Source organism: Chiroxiphia lanceolata, chromosome 11 (genome assembly GCF_009829145.1).
Source record: "Chiroxiphia lanceolata isolate bChiLan1 chromosome 11, bChiLan1.pri, whole genome shotgun sequence".
Taxonomy (NCBI): domain Eukaryota; kingdom Metazoa; phylum Chordata; class Aves; order Passeriformes; family Pipridae; genus Chiroxiphia; species Chiroxiphia lanceolata.
Window position 1 is genome coordinate 6,307,875 of NC_045647.1, and position 14,478 is coordinate 6,322,352.

At 40.1% G+C, this 14,478-nt stretch overlaps 1 protein-coding gene across 3 annotated transcripts in view; it reads right to left on the minus strand.

Moving 5' to 3' along the window:
* Nucleotides 1-14,478, minus strand: part of SLC25A26 (solute carrier family 25 member 26) — a 96,779-nt gene that overhangs the window by 60,316 nt on the left and 21,985 nt on the right. The gene's annotated exons all lie outside the window — the stretch shown is intronic.

The window sequence follows — 14,478 nt, forward strand, 5'->3', positions numbered from 1 at the left end:
GGTCTGCTCCCTTTTTAAATTAAAAACAGGGGGAAATCCAGAGAAAGGAAAGTCAGCAATAGGAATTCTCTTACACACACAAGATCCATTTCCAACTCATATATTAATGCCTTATTTGTTTCTGGAAGTACCAAGCTCCTTCCCCACTGTTAGTGGGATCTCTGCATGGCTGGTGTTTTTGGGAGAGCTCTAAGGTAAAATAAAATCACAGGTGAGAGGACACATTCTTTTCAGGTCCCTTAGTAATGCATGGGATTCCTGTGGCCTGGATTAGTTAATTCCTAAAGTGCTGGGTCTGTCAAGAAAACCATGTTTTTGCATTCCCTTCTTTATGTTCCCTTCTGCTGACCTATATTAACAAAAGAGGTTCGTTTGTCAAACCACAGATATTCATATGCTTAAGCTCAGATTCATCACACTTGGTGGTCTGGAAATTTTTTAAAGGACACAGAACTAAACATGAGCTGGACAAAACAAGGAAAGGCACCTTGATTCACCCTGAGCACAAATGGACAGATTGAATTTTCCTAGCGTTAGCCGCAATAAATACATTCCAGGGCATGAGGGGTGACGGAGCAGTGGAACAAGGAGGTATTCTTGACTGAGTTTGAAGGTTTTGTTTGTGCCCAATGGCTTAAGAAATTTGTTCATCCTTCCTTGAAGATGACATTTGTAATGCTGTACCATGGCCAGGGTGAGTCAGAGGTTAAGTTACTGGCCGGATAAATTCCAACAGCACAGTTTATATTCACCTGACCTGTGGATCTGTGCAACATATTGACTCAGGTATTAGAGTGAAACAAAGAACTAAAGATCTTTTGCATCTTGCCTTTTGCCCCTCTGAACATGGCACAGCCCAGCAGGATCTTGGGCAGAACTCTCCCCACGGTGTGCCAACCCACAGGATTTATTTTTAACTGTGTCTTCCTTGCTTACACTGCTGTTGTTTTCCCTCATTTGTTTTCTCTCACAGGCATCTGGACTATCTAGGCAAGGTGAGTTTCCCTTCAGTCACCATGCACAGAGGCCATGGCAGTTCACCAGCCCCTTAAATCACAAAACCACACTGCCTTCTTTAAACACTCTCCTAAAATTCTGAATCAAGCACTGACAATCATGAAATAGGAATGAAAACAAACACATCAAGGCTCTTTCGCTGGGTGGTGTTTGAAACTTCACCATAGCATCCAGTTCACCTCTCAGACATTCTTTCCATGGTTGTTAGATGTATACACACTTCTGTTTTTTCAAAGCAGTTCATATTTTACGTATTCACATCAGTCTGAGAGATGTGGATCATAAAAGGCACGGTGAGAAGAAGCAGTAACATCCAAGTTTAGCCAGAGAACATTTATCCACCAGGCACATTCATATTGTCTCTCAACAGAGCATATGACCTGTATCATAACATCAGGGAAGGGAATGCTTCAGTGATTTGCAGAGGCACCATGAGCTTTATTCTTCTTCCAGTCAATGACAGTTGAGGCCAGAAGTGCCTGACCTGCCTCAGAAATTCCTGGGCTTAGTTACTAATTGCATTCTTTCAGAAACTCCATGTTCTGCAAATAACAGCTAGTACCACTAAATATTCAGAATAAGCATCTCTCAATGATCTAAAACTCAAAATTAACAAATTAAACACATATCTAGACTTGCAACCAAAGTGACAAAACAGTAAGAGAGCACTGGTGACAGCTATGAATCCAAAATGAAATTCCTACTCGTTACTTTAGGATGGAGTGTAAGCACTCAGAAAATGCACATATATATCAGAGGACTAAAAAGGTAAATACATTGCAAAAATAGAATAACCAAAAAACGCATAAAATGTAATCTTGTGGGATGCAGTTTGGATACAAATACTAGAAGCAACCAAAAGGGTGTTTTGGAGCAGAGTCTTGAAAGGAAAGATGGATGGAGAATAAGTAGGAAGGATAATTTGTTTTCCCATACAATAAATATAAGCTGCCTCCCCCTCAAAATATCAACCATCAGTGTAAGAAAACTGAGCCAGCTGCATCCATTTAAAAGGGTTAATGTGAAAGTTCAGGACTTGTAGTACCTATTGCTACAGTCATTTTTGTCAGGTTGCTGGTAAAAACAAGGACTCACAGAAGGGAGGTTGAATGCTTGTCTTGTAACAGCTGCCAGCTGTGAGCCTGAAAGACAGCAGGGCACCTTTCCTACATCCTGACTTCCTTGAGGATCCCACATCTGGTCCCAAGGAGAGACAAGATACTGGACAGAACATGGATCTGATCCTGTCATGCTCAGGTCTTATCATCTGCCACCCACAGAAATAAAAGATCCAATCATGAGATATCAAGGGATTATAACCAGAAAAGGGACAGGGATGTTGCATATTAAGGGTTGTAGAGAACAAGGAGTTTCTATCTCAGTAAACCCCAAAGCCCTATGAAAACTACTCTAAGTGTTTGTATAGAACTTGGGTATTTACACTAACCATGGAGTAGAAAAACCCCATTGCACCGCTGCTGGATGCTGAACTTTTCTATGCCAAAAACTTAATTTAAAGTTAAATTAGAAGCAATGGAGTTACCCAGCTGGAAAGCTGATGGTAAAACACCAAGAAGGTATAATTCCCCACATTCCTTTGCTACCAAGAAATCATACAGCTCTTTTATAACCAACTGATGAGCCCAGAGGTAGTGCAGTTAACTAACTATTGAAAGGCAATGGCTTACTGAACTGGGTCAGCACCTGTGTATCTTTAAGAAGTAACAAATACAGCGTGTCTGGTCATCTCCAGCTACTGTCTGCTGGCTGGCACAGCAGAGTTCAAACCGACAAAAAGTTCAGAACCAGGAAAAAGGCTGGTCTGTGCAAGCTACAGCAGGGAAAGGAGATTGCCACAGAGTTCAGTGAAAATAAACCCTTGGTTCACTTGTTTTATACTGCTGAAAGAAGAAAGGAAGACACCCATGGCTAACAGGTTGCAGAGGATCTGCACTACAGGAGATGGTCACTTTTGACTTGGTAAAGCATCTGCTGGTGTGGTCTGGGGTGCACATCACACCAGAGAAGTGTTTGCTGCTTCTCTTAAAACAAGAATGAAAAGAGCTTTCTTTGGTAGCTTTCTCTAAAGCTCAAAACATGAGTAGCTTTATTAGTCTGATTCAAAACTGTAACTAGAAGTCAAGTCTACATGTAAAAGCAAAAGTCATGAATGCGTTTGATGTATTTTAAGTAAGGCACTGAACTACAGTTGTTATTTACAGATCAAAGAAGCTCCAGCAGTGTCCTGAAACAATCTAAGTGAGAAATGCCAAAATCTGATTTCATCCACGTCCATGTGTTGCTTTGAACTTGTAATTCACAGAATTGGTCACTATATTGAACTAATTATCAAGCTTAACACTTGCCAATTTTGATGGCTGTGCTCCGTTATAAAAAAGTCAGGTTTGAAGGGAAGCAGAATGATATATTGGAAGATGTGCAGCCTTTATTGAAATCTGGGGAGGAAAAGTAATGAATATACAAAAAAATACCCCCTCTTGCCAAAAGCTGAACATAATTTAGTTCTCTAATTGGTTGCTGTGACACAGATTAGCAAAATAAATAGTTTGCAATAACAAATACATATAAAAATAAAGTGGTTAATTCCTTCTCCCTCATAGGAAAAGTTTCTTGTAACAATTGAGTGGAAAATATCTATGCTATCTAAAAATCTAATGAAGCCATATATTGTTCATGGAAGTAAAACTAAAACAACAATTTCACAGCACATCCTAATACATTTAAATTAAAATACTAGTAACAATGGAAAGAAACACTGATAAATTATTTCTGCAGGCAGGAATATAGAAGCAAAGTGTGTTCAGATACCAGAAAAGACTTAAAAACTACTTTTTTTGCCAATTACTTACCGTGGTTGGAAATGATCACAAACACTGGTTTGCCAAAGAAGTGATTTCAGGAATCACACAGCTTAGGCTATAATTAAAAAGCAATCTTTGGGAAATAGGTTATTACCAGTATTTAGGAGCTAATTTGTTAGTTAATGCCTTAACAAAGCTCTCCTCTGATTGCAGTGGAGAGGGAGCGACTTCAAGAGGATTATTTGCTATTAAGACTTGCACTCAATTATTGAGAATGCTGCTGTGCAATTACAATGGCAGAGCAGTCACCAGGAAAGCTGGATGGATTCAGCCTGTGCTGCAGCCAGCAATTCCCACATGCAGGGCACAAGTCTGGCCTCTGAATTGTAAGAACAGCTCTCAGGATACCCTCACAAATTTGAGTGCTTGGTAACTAATAGAGGGGTGCAAGTTCAATGGTTCTTGATACCAATCACACATTTTATTATCACTCACATCAATGTGGGGATTTTTCCCCTATGTTCTTTAATTCCGTTTTGAAGGAGCAGTTGTGCAACTACTGGAGTCTCTAGATAACATTTTTCATTGAGATAATATGATACTAATTTGTTTTGCCTTTTGACAAAAAAGACAACAGGACAACAGGAAAGTATTTTCTGTCAAAGTCTACTGGAGATTTACATTACTGGAGATCAACATAACAGTAACTTACAAATATATCCCACATACAGACAAGTTAGAACTGACTCAAAGCTCCCATCACTTGCTCCTACCTCCTATAATAGTTCCTGTCCTGCTGACCAGGGCAAGGAATTGAACACCTCACTAACTCCAGAGTTAACTTCAGTCTCAGGAAACATAACCAACAGACTTCTAGGTATCAGGACAAAGGGAAGACATCCAAACTCACCCATATTTATGAACCACTTTTCTTCCAAAACTACCACATCAGACTCTTATTACCATATTTCAATTGCAAAGACTTTCCTACAGCAAAATCTGGGAATAAAAATGTCTTTAACAACATAATTGAACATGAGACATACTTTTTTTTGTAAAGGTTGGTTTGGGGAGCTGTATCCCAGCTGACACAGAATCTCAGGAAGCCTTCAGCTGCAGAGTAAAGCAGAGAGGCCCATTAATCATATTTATCAAGATTGTCTACCCTGGCTTTCATGCAGTTAGGGGAAATGTGCTATTCTACTCCAGCAACAAGGAGCAAGGCTAAAACAAACTGACCTAACTGCATGGGTCATTTCCAGAAATAGAAAGGATACCAGCAGCACAGCTGTACAGGTCAGAAGGCAAAATGGTGGGAAGGCTGGAAGGAAAGGGGTAAAAAACATCCACTCAAAACTTGTGAGGTATGTAGCCAGTGGCAAGATTAATACCGGGCCAAATTTTGCTTCAATTGGCATTCAGTATATTAAAGTCAGCAAGACAAGATTCAGTTCAGTTAAGTGCCTTATGGTCTTGTGTTTCATGAGACTCCTAAAATGTTTTATTGCACTTCAGGATTTCATATCAGCAGAAGCAAGGAGGGAGCAGATAACCTCCCACTGAGGTACGAGCATATCATTTGTTCTGATACTTGTAGATCCTTCTTTATTTTCCCTTCACTTTTACATTAAGAGAGTCTGCAATGCCAAATGCAAGCACAGAATATAATGTACTACCTGTTCTCCCATGGGAAAGCAGGGGTAGTATCTTGGGTTATGTTTCTGCCTCTGTTCTGAGGGTTTGCTCTATCTGAAAGAGCACTGAGATGCCTCAGTCTACTCAGGACAGAAATTCATTCATGTCACATACTGTGCATCACCAGCAGCCTTTAACTGGGAAAGAATCAATCCTGGGATAGCCAGATCTGGCAGAGGGGCCCAAGCATGGGCCAAAGTGTGATGCCAAAATATTCAGGCCAAACTCTAGACCTGCTGGCTTTGAAAAGTAAGAAAATGATTTTCACATATTCAACCAACATAAAAAGAAAATTTGCAGAGCTTAAGTTTTACTGGCTTCTATAAAATTAACAGAAAAATAAAAGTGAGATAAGAGCCTGGTTTAATAACACTATTTCCATCTGCAGTATACACACCAGGCATGCTTTGCCTACATTTCTATAAAAATAATGAAAATCATGTTACCACCAGTCTCTCCTGCTCCACCCCCTACATGCATTTCCAACTGTATTGTCACTAAAAAGTGACATGGGATTTTCAAATTAAGGTGCACGCCACACTGGGATTATCTCAAAGACTATAAAGCTCATTGGATTTTTCTTAAAAACAGATAAGCTAGAGAAATGCAGAATATTGGCAGAAACTGATGCTAAAGTAAAATTTAAACCAGTTTATTACACAGCCCAGGCACTACAATGTGTCAGGATCACACATCCTCCTTCCTCTTCTTTGTGTCACCTAGGCTTTATTCCACTGGGCAAGAAAACATGGGGAATGCTACACACCTTATGTAGTCCATTGGTATCACGTGAAAACCTGGTTAAAGTTAAAAAACAGCAACCCATAAAATCATCCCTAAACTAAATCTCTCTCTGTTTCCTCACGCGTTTGAATTTCCCAGGAAATTCAACAGGACTAGCGGCCAGAATCAAATCAAAGTAACGACATCTCAAATCTTATGTTTCCTTTGCATCTGCTCGGAGGGGTGGGATTAGAGCAAAGCCAGCTCCAGGACCCACAGGTCATCCCAAAATTCGATCCCCCGCGACCCTGGGCTGGCGCTGCCGCAGGTGCGGGCGCTGCCGCCCCCCGGTGTCGGAGCGCGGGCGGTGCCGCAGCCGATGCGACACGGCAAGACACCGCTCCGGTTTCCTTCTATTTTTTCGATTAGAAGAAAGACTTCCCGTGCCCCAAAATTAACTTCCTCTCCTTTACCTGGCCAAGTGAATTGACTAGTTGCTAGTGCACTGCCAAGATTCCCCTTTAAGCAAGCTAAGAAAGCTGTTTCATTAGCCAAGTCTGGCCCTTAAAATATCCTGGAGCTAGGTAGGGCTTTCAGTATTTTCTTTTATGAGGGTCACTTCTCCTGTGCTCAAAACACTGGGATCAATTCCTATTTCCTGCAAGAGAATAAGGAGATAGTCTTTCAAAAAAACTGAAGTATGATGTGTATTGAGCACCTGGAAGAACTGTTCTCGTGGCCGACTCTCACAAGTGCCTCTCTAGCCATGCTTCCAAACATTATCATAACTGATGAATTAAATAAGCTCTCTGCCACAGATCTGGTTTCTTTTTCACACCCTTTGGGCTACAGATTCAATTCGTGGATTGCTGATTCTTTTCCTCTGTTTTTTTAGCAGGTGTAGAGAAAATAGGTAATAGCAACCTAAGCATAAAAACCAGGTAAGTGCTATTAATACTGAGAGCAGCATGATCCTGTTGGTGGAAGCCTTCCACTGTAAAACCATGTTTTGGTTTACTTCAGGAAAGAATTTCATCCTTGAAAAACAGTCCTGTGCTTTCAGAAAATTGTTAAATTGCTTGCTGTTCCACACCAATCACATACATTTATAGGACTAGTTGCTTCAGAGAGTCCAAGACCCTTGACAAGGAATTATTAAAAACAATATCCTATTTTACATGTAGATACATCTGTATGATCTTTGTACAGATTTTATATAAACAGATACACAACACACATGTATTTTTGTAGGGTTAGATAATCACCCACTTCAGCACAGACACACAGAAATTGCTTCACCCACAAATGCTGTGTGGCCTGCAGAAGAAAAAGCCCAGCAACCCTTCAGCCATGACAGGATTACTCTACAGCTTAGCAAAACAGGAACTGAGACCTACAGAGAGAACTTAGACAGACAAAATACAGTTGCCCATACTGGAATGTAGCTGGGGAATTAAAACTAAAAGCCACCACTCAGCCAAAAACTCCACAAATTTCTCTTTGATTCTTGCTTGCTTGCTTTTAAACAGTCACAAATGTTAAGGCCAGTCAAATTTCACAGAAGTAGGTACAACTGTGTAATCCCATCAGACTTGCAGGGTCTTCCCCTGACCTCAGTGTCATGCTGTAGGGCTACTGTGATAGAAGATCCTGGTCTCCATGTGGAGGTGTGGGTGGAAGTGTTGGAGAAGTGTTGGTGTAATGATTGGACTCAATGTCTGAGAGCTCTTGTCCAACCTAAACGATTCTATGATTCCAAGATTCAAAGTTATTCCATTAACTCTAATATCCTTAGTTTCCCTGGAAAAGTTCTGAAGATTTTAATATCAGATAGCTTTTTTTAATATCCCTTATAATCACTTATTTGTTACTTACCGGTGTTCCTATTTTAAGCCTTTTCTCCTCCCTTTCAAATGAGGACACTACCTCTTGGTGCCTGTCCTCCCTCTTGTCACAGTCCCACCTTCTCATGAGGGAAAAGGATGCCTTTTGTGTGTTCTCTTTCATGAGGGATTTGCAACCTCCTCCTGATCCTTTGTAACAGATAATTTTATTTAGGTGAGGGAACACAGTGGGGAAATTCATGTTCTCCACTGGAGAAAGCACATGGAGTGTGCTCTTCAGACCACTGTGAAACTTAAAAATCAGTGTAAGAAATACAGTTCTTAGGTGATTTAAAAAGTAAAAACAACAAAAAAAAAATCAACAAAAGAAACAAAAATGTCACAGCACGAAGAAAACCAGAACTTTTTCTTCATGGCATTTTCTTCTTCCCAACTTGTTCTTGCCCACAGTGCTGCTACTCACCTACAAAACACATCCCTACACCTTGAATGCTGCGGAAAACATCATTTGCAGGAACACTTTAGTGAACTGCTTTGAGACTGTATGGGAATGGTATCTCTGTTTGAAGCCTGGAGTAGAGCACACTTCCTGCAAGACTCTGCTTGCACACACATTCAGTTGGAAAGAATCTGCATTATCAAATCACATATGGTGCTTTCAGTTCACAAGGCTTTCAAAGTGTTTTTCTGTTCAAAGACCCCAGATGCTAGGCAGTAGTTTTCAAAGTACAGAAATACTCTGCATATATGAAATTCTTTTCATCTGAAGACACCCACTGATGTCAGGGAGATGCAATAACTGTGTGCTCCATTGGTAAACTGCACATGGATGGCAGCAAGGATGGCTGAATTCTGCTTCTGGGCAGCCTGTATGGATACTGCACCTGGCCTGAGAGAGAGAGGGTTCAACCAGAAAATCAGAAAATCTGAGATCACTGAACGTTCTTGGCAAAAAGGAACTTGCTTTAGGTCTCTGTCCACCCTGGCCAGTTTATCTGCCATTCAGGCATGTCACAAAACCTATTTCCCACGACTTGTAAATTAGAAAAAACAGAGTTATTTTCTGGTCTGTAAAACATATTTATAAGTGCTTTGTGAGATCTCCATTTTCATCTCCAAGTACTATTCCAGCTTGTGCAGGGAGAAGACAATGAGCACAACCTCCAGCAGCAAAGGACAGTTATTCCTTTTATCTGTTTACTGGTGTTCCAGAGTCACGAGTTATGATGTGCCTGAGCCCTTCCCCCTGAGGATGGACTTGTCCCCTGCTCTTATCCCTCAAGAATAACCTTTAACCCTCATACACCCCTCAAAATTAAAATCTCTTGAATATTGGTATCTAGAAGGATACAAGTGTAAAAGTGATACAAGAGCTGATACAAGATAGGCTTCCCAAGAAAAAGTGACGTTAAGGAGAAGGGGGAGCAGAGACTTATTTTTCAACTTTTCCTCCCATTAATCATGTCACATAACTTCTGTACAATTTTCCATATAGCTCTTTAATCCATTTTACAGTTCCCACCTCTTTCATGAGACTGTTGATGTTCTACATGGAAACCCCCAAGCCAAAGAAATGCTGGTTGCTCAGTAAAAGTCAAAACCCCAGTGCTAGGGCTCCTGCGTGGCAAATTCCTGGTTAAATCTAATCTATCTAGAATCACAAAATAACATAAAGCCAGCTCAGTTTTCCAGAAGGTAACAAAAGACAGATACTGCACATATTTCATTAAGGAGGATGTTTATTTTTCCAAATATTGTATTAAGATAGTGTCCTGTTTGCCTATTTCTATCGACATCTGCTCTGTAATACACAGAGAATGACAGAAGATCAAAGTTTTAATTGTGCAAGTCAAAGAATGTATTAATAACATTCTTTCTGTCCTACAGCAACAGAGATAAACTTTTAAAAAAAACCCCTCTAACAGCTAGGAGAACAGGATATTTATATAAAGATGTCCTAACAAAAGAAAAGCATGCAAAACTACCTTGAGTGAATAAACAAACTGGGCTCCCTGTTTGCAGAGTGTTCCCTATCGAGCTTAGCCCTCACAGATCCCCTCCTGCCTTCAGTCAACAGGGTCGACCTACTTCAGCTGGGTTTTACATTTTTATACAAACCTCTCTCAGCATCCTTTGTTCACTGACCCTTTAAATTTAGGAAGACACAGCAGGTGTGCCTGTATGGCCCATTTGGCTGCTAGTTGCTTTAGTTTCCCTCTCCCAGGCAGCAAGTCATTTGAGAAGAGGGGTTTTTGTTGGTCTTTATCCTTCTAGCTCCCTCTTCATCTGCAGAGATGCATATTCTCCATAGCCCTTTTGAGACACACCTTACAACAGGACAGCAGTTCTGTGGAACACACACAACAAACAGCACCTTCTCCCCCTCAGGAGACATTATTACTTCTTGGCTTTCTCAGCTGGGAAGAGCCTGAAAGTGTTGCTGTTTGTCACACTGCTGCCACTCATTAATGGAACAGCATATTTGGAACTAGCTCTTGGGCCTTCTCTTCCCAAGAGTTATTATACCATGGAGTGCTCTCTCCCTCCCAAGACAGCACAGCTGCCTTTATTCATCTAGGCTCTGACTTGAAGGGAAAAAAACAAACACAAAAAAACCCCAAACCAATCCACAAGTGTACTAAGTTAACGAACTGGGACTTCCAAAAGGGACGACTTGGCCATCTCACTGAAAGCAAGGCCAATATTGTGCTGTACCAGAGTGGGGCCAGGTGATTTCCTTTCAAATTCAGAGCTCTGAGATGAATTCTGAAACAACACTGACAAGTAAAGCATCATTGCTACCTCCACATGAATGGAGGCCACTACGACCAGAGCGTGAATTGTCTCAGAGAAGTCTATGAAGCAACACAGAGGATAAGAAGAGTTTAATATTAATTTTAGCTCCATTTGGATCTATTTCTAAGCTAGAGCCCAATCTGTCTGCAATATTTTTTAAAGTGACAGACTGAATTAAAAGCACACAGAACAGCCACTCAGCACTCAGTTCTTCCAAGCCATGGTAACTCATGACATGACATTTGCCCTGGCACTACTGGTCCAAAGATGCAACCTGCATACAGACAGGCCAAGGGTGAAGTAACTCATTGTACACAGGGAAACTGGACAAAGCTCTTCCTTTCCTTTTGTGTTGCCCCTTCATTCATAATAATGTCCTTTAAGACATCTGCTGGAGTCCTGTAACATGAACGGAAATGGAAGAGCTCCAACGGGAACTCAGGGGTTTCTTTCTTTTTCCCATGAACTGAACATTATGGAATTTTAACAGATGTTCTACTTGGTCATAGTTAATAAAATGAATTATGCAGGAATTAAAAATCTGGCTCCATTTGCTTATATAACATCTCAGCAGCAGAACTACATTCCCATTAAGAATTTCTAGTGGATTTACAGTGGATTAATAGTCTGGCCCTGCCTTGTTATAAAATGGCTGGATTTTTTTAATTTTACAAATTAACTTGTCTCTGCTGTGGAAAACATGAATAAATTTACCTGCTCATTGACTGCTCTTAGCAGCGTAATCCACTTTCCACACCGATGCACGCTACAACCCTAGGAAAGGACAATTCCCACTTGGATTTGCTTTGGAAATGACATCATGGGAATTCCACATCATTTCACAGCCTCCAATTTCTGCCATTTATTCAAAGTCTCATTCAGCAACCTAATAACCATACTCTCACTTTGTGCTTTACTATAAAAGCTTTTCTCTTGGAGCACAGATGTCTCTTTCGGGTCTCTATTGCCAACAGAATGATGCACTGTACCTCACTTCCCCTTCCATTTTAGGATTAGTTCTGTGTAACTACATCAAAGGAAGATGTAAAGGCCAAAAAGTATTGGAGATGAGAGAAAAGTCACCAAAAAGGAGGTAGGTGAAAAGAGTCACAGCCAAAACTTTCAAGTGTTGAGGTTCACAGGGTTATTTCCGAAAGCATTATATATTTAGCCATCTTCTTTCTCTACCAGTGTTCATCTGCTCAGAAAGCATTCTGAGGAGAAGATAAATGGATAAGAGAAAGGCTGAGAATCAAAAAGGAAGGATGAAACAACTACCTTTCACCAGAACAGCAGCAGCACAGCAGCTAAAGCAAATTACATGAAGCTGTCCTGAAAAGATCTGCTTTGCTATAGTGAAAATACAAGGCTTCAACATCACACTACATTTATAAACAGACTTATTCCCACTGAAGTCCAGTCAACTGGTAAGCAGATCTCTGCCCAGGCACTGAAATCTGCTTGATGTAATACACAAAATTTCATCCCAGTGCAACAGCTAAAATTAACCTTTCTTAAATTCTGGCTCAAGAACTTTGGCAGTGTGAGAATATCATCATCTGAAAAGCATCAATATTCCCAGCCTCTTCCAATTACTTCTTTTAAATGAAAAATCATGCATTGAAGCCCTTCTATCCAAAAAATCCCACTCCACTCTAACTAAACAAAGGGGTTTGTGTAGGTTAAGAACCAAAGCATGTAAACAAACTCTGTAAGTATAAAAGTCAGTTGGAATTAAATGCCAGCCTATACATGCTATGCAGCTACCTGGTTATGTCCAATAATGAATTAATATAGATTTTTATGTGAAAATAAAGACTTTCTCTAAAGGAAAAAATGTACTTAAGGAGAAGGAAAAAATCTCAAGATTAAATGTCATCCTTACAACAGCTCCAGCTGAAGGTGCAATATTCTGCTCTTATTCAACTGGACATTGCTTTACAAAATTTAATGTCAGAAAAATGCATCAGTCTTAACAGTGTTAAATTCAAAGATTTTTTTTTTTCTCTTTGAACATCACCTATGATTTGTTTCATTTTGAAGAGAAAGCACATTTCATTTGGTAATCATTTATTTCTCATTCTATTGGACAGATTCTCCCAAAAAGCAATACTTCAACTGAAATCAGTTCTGAAGGATCTTTTATGAATACACATAATGGAGAGGACCCCCATTAAATTTCCAACAAAGTGCTGCCATTTTGAGTAAACAAAGTTATCTCAGCAGGGTCACACACTGTGCCATGAATATGGTCTGCAAATTAATTACCACCCTGACATATGTCAAAACAAATTTTAAGGAGAATAGCACCCAGTAGCAACTGTGTGTTTTATCTACCTGTTAGTATGCAAAATCTGTATTCAATGGGATCTAAATTTATTCATTTATTCAGAACCCCTCAGAGAAATCAAAATGATCCGTATTTGTTGGCCTTTTTTGCCCGTCTGCAAATGAAATCTGAGTGAATAACGTGTTTAGTGAGCCAGAAAATAAGTACAGGACAAAGCTGTGGTGGAGGTTACGTTTCAGAAAAGCAGGTGTCATCTTTGCACAAATAACTAATTTTTTAAACACTCAAAACTGCTAAAATAGACTGCAGTGCATTAGCATTTGTCAGCACTTTAAGGAACACTAAGTTTTGTATTTCCTATTTTAGGTAATACCCATCTTTATTCCGTACTCGTAACAACAGCTGGCTAACATAACTGTACCTAAAAACAGTTTTCAGCATGAAGAAAGGCTTTTAAAAGAGCTCTTGAATCAAAGCTTAAAAGGCCTCTGCAACTGGCTTTATTATCAATGGCAACACAGCCAACAGATCTGAGCCCATGGTTAAAACAGAAGAGGAAAGATCCAAAGCTATTTTACTCAGCTGAGTTACGTAAGGAGAGGACAAACCCCCCAAACACACATAAAGCACCTTCCTGAACAACACAGGTTCTGTCTGATCACAAGTCAGGAAGAAATTTTTCCCTGTGAGGGTGGGGAGGCCCTGCCACAGGGTGCCCAGAGAAGCTGTGGTTGCCCCATCCCTGTAAGTGTCCAAGGCCAGGCTGGACAGGGCTTGGAGCAACCTGGTCTAGTAGAAGGTGACCCTGCCCATAGTAGGGGGTTGGAATAATATGAGTTTTAAGGTCCCCTTCCAACCCAAACCTTTCTGTGATTTTATGTTTTCACAGAAACCAAGCCTCATCTCTGGTTCAGCTACACATACATGTTGCAACTTCTGCTTTGTCAAAAGATGACCTCCTGGGATCTGATTCTGAAACTATTTTAGACTGGGAATTTCTCAGTAGGTTTTTCTACTTCTTTTATAATCTGCCTTCACTCCACATGGCATATCAAACACTTCCATGACACTAATCCTGGAATTCACATTACATTTATGAAAAGATTTTAGTTTAGGAACTCTTTTCTGCTAAGCAGGCAAAAATATTTTTAGCCCCACTTTTTTTTTCCCAACATTGAAGTACTTCTGATTTAGAGTTAAGTAATGCCATATCAAATCTACAGACTGGGTGACTAAATACATTTCTTTCACACATTAAAAGAGAAAAAAAGAGAGAGACACAATCCTCCCT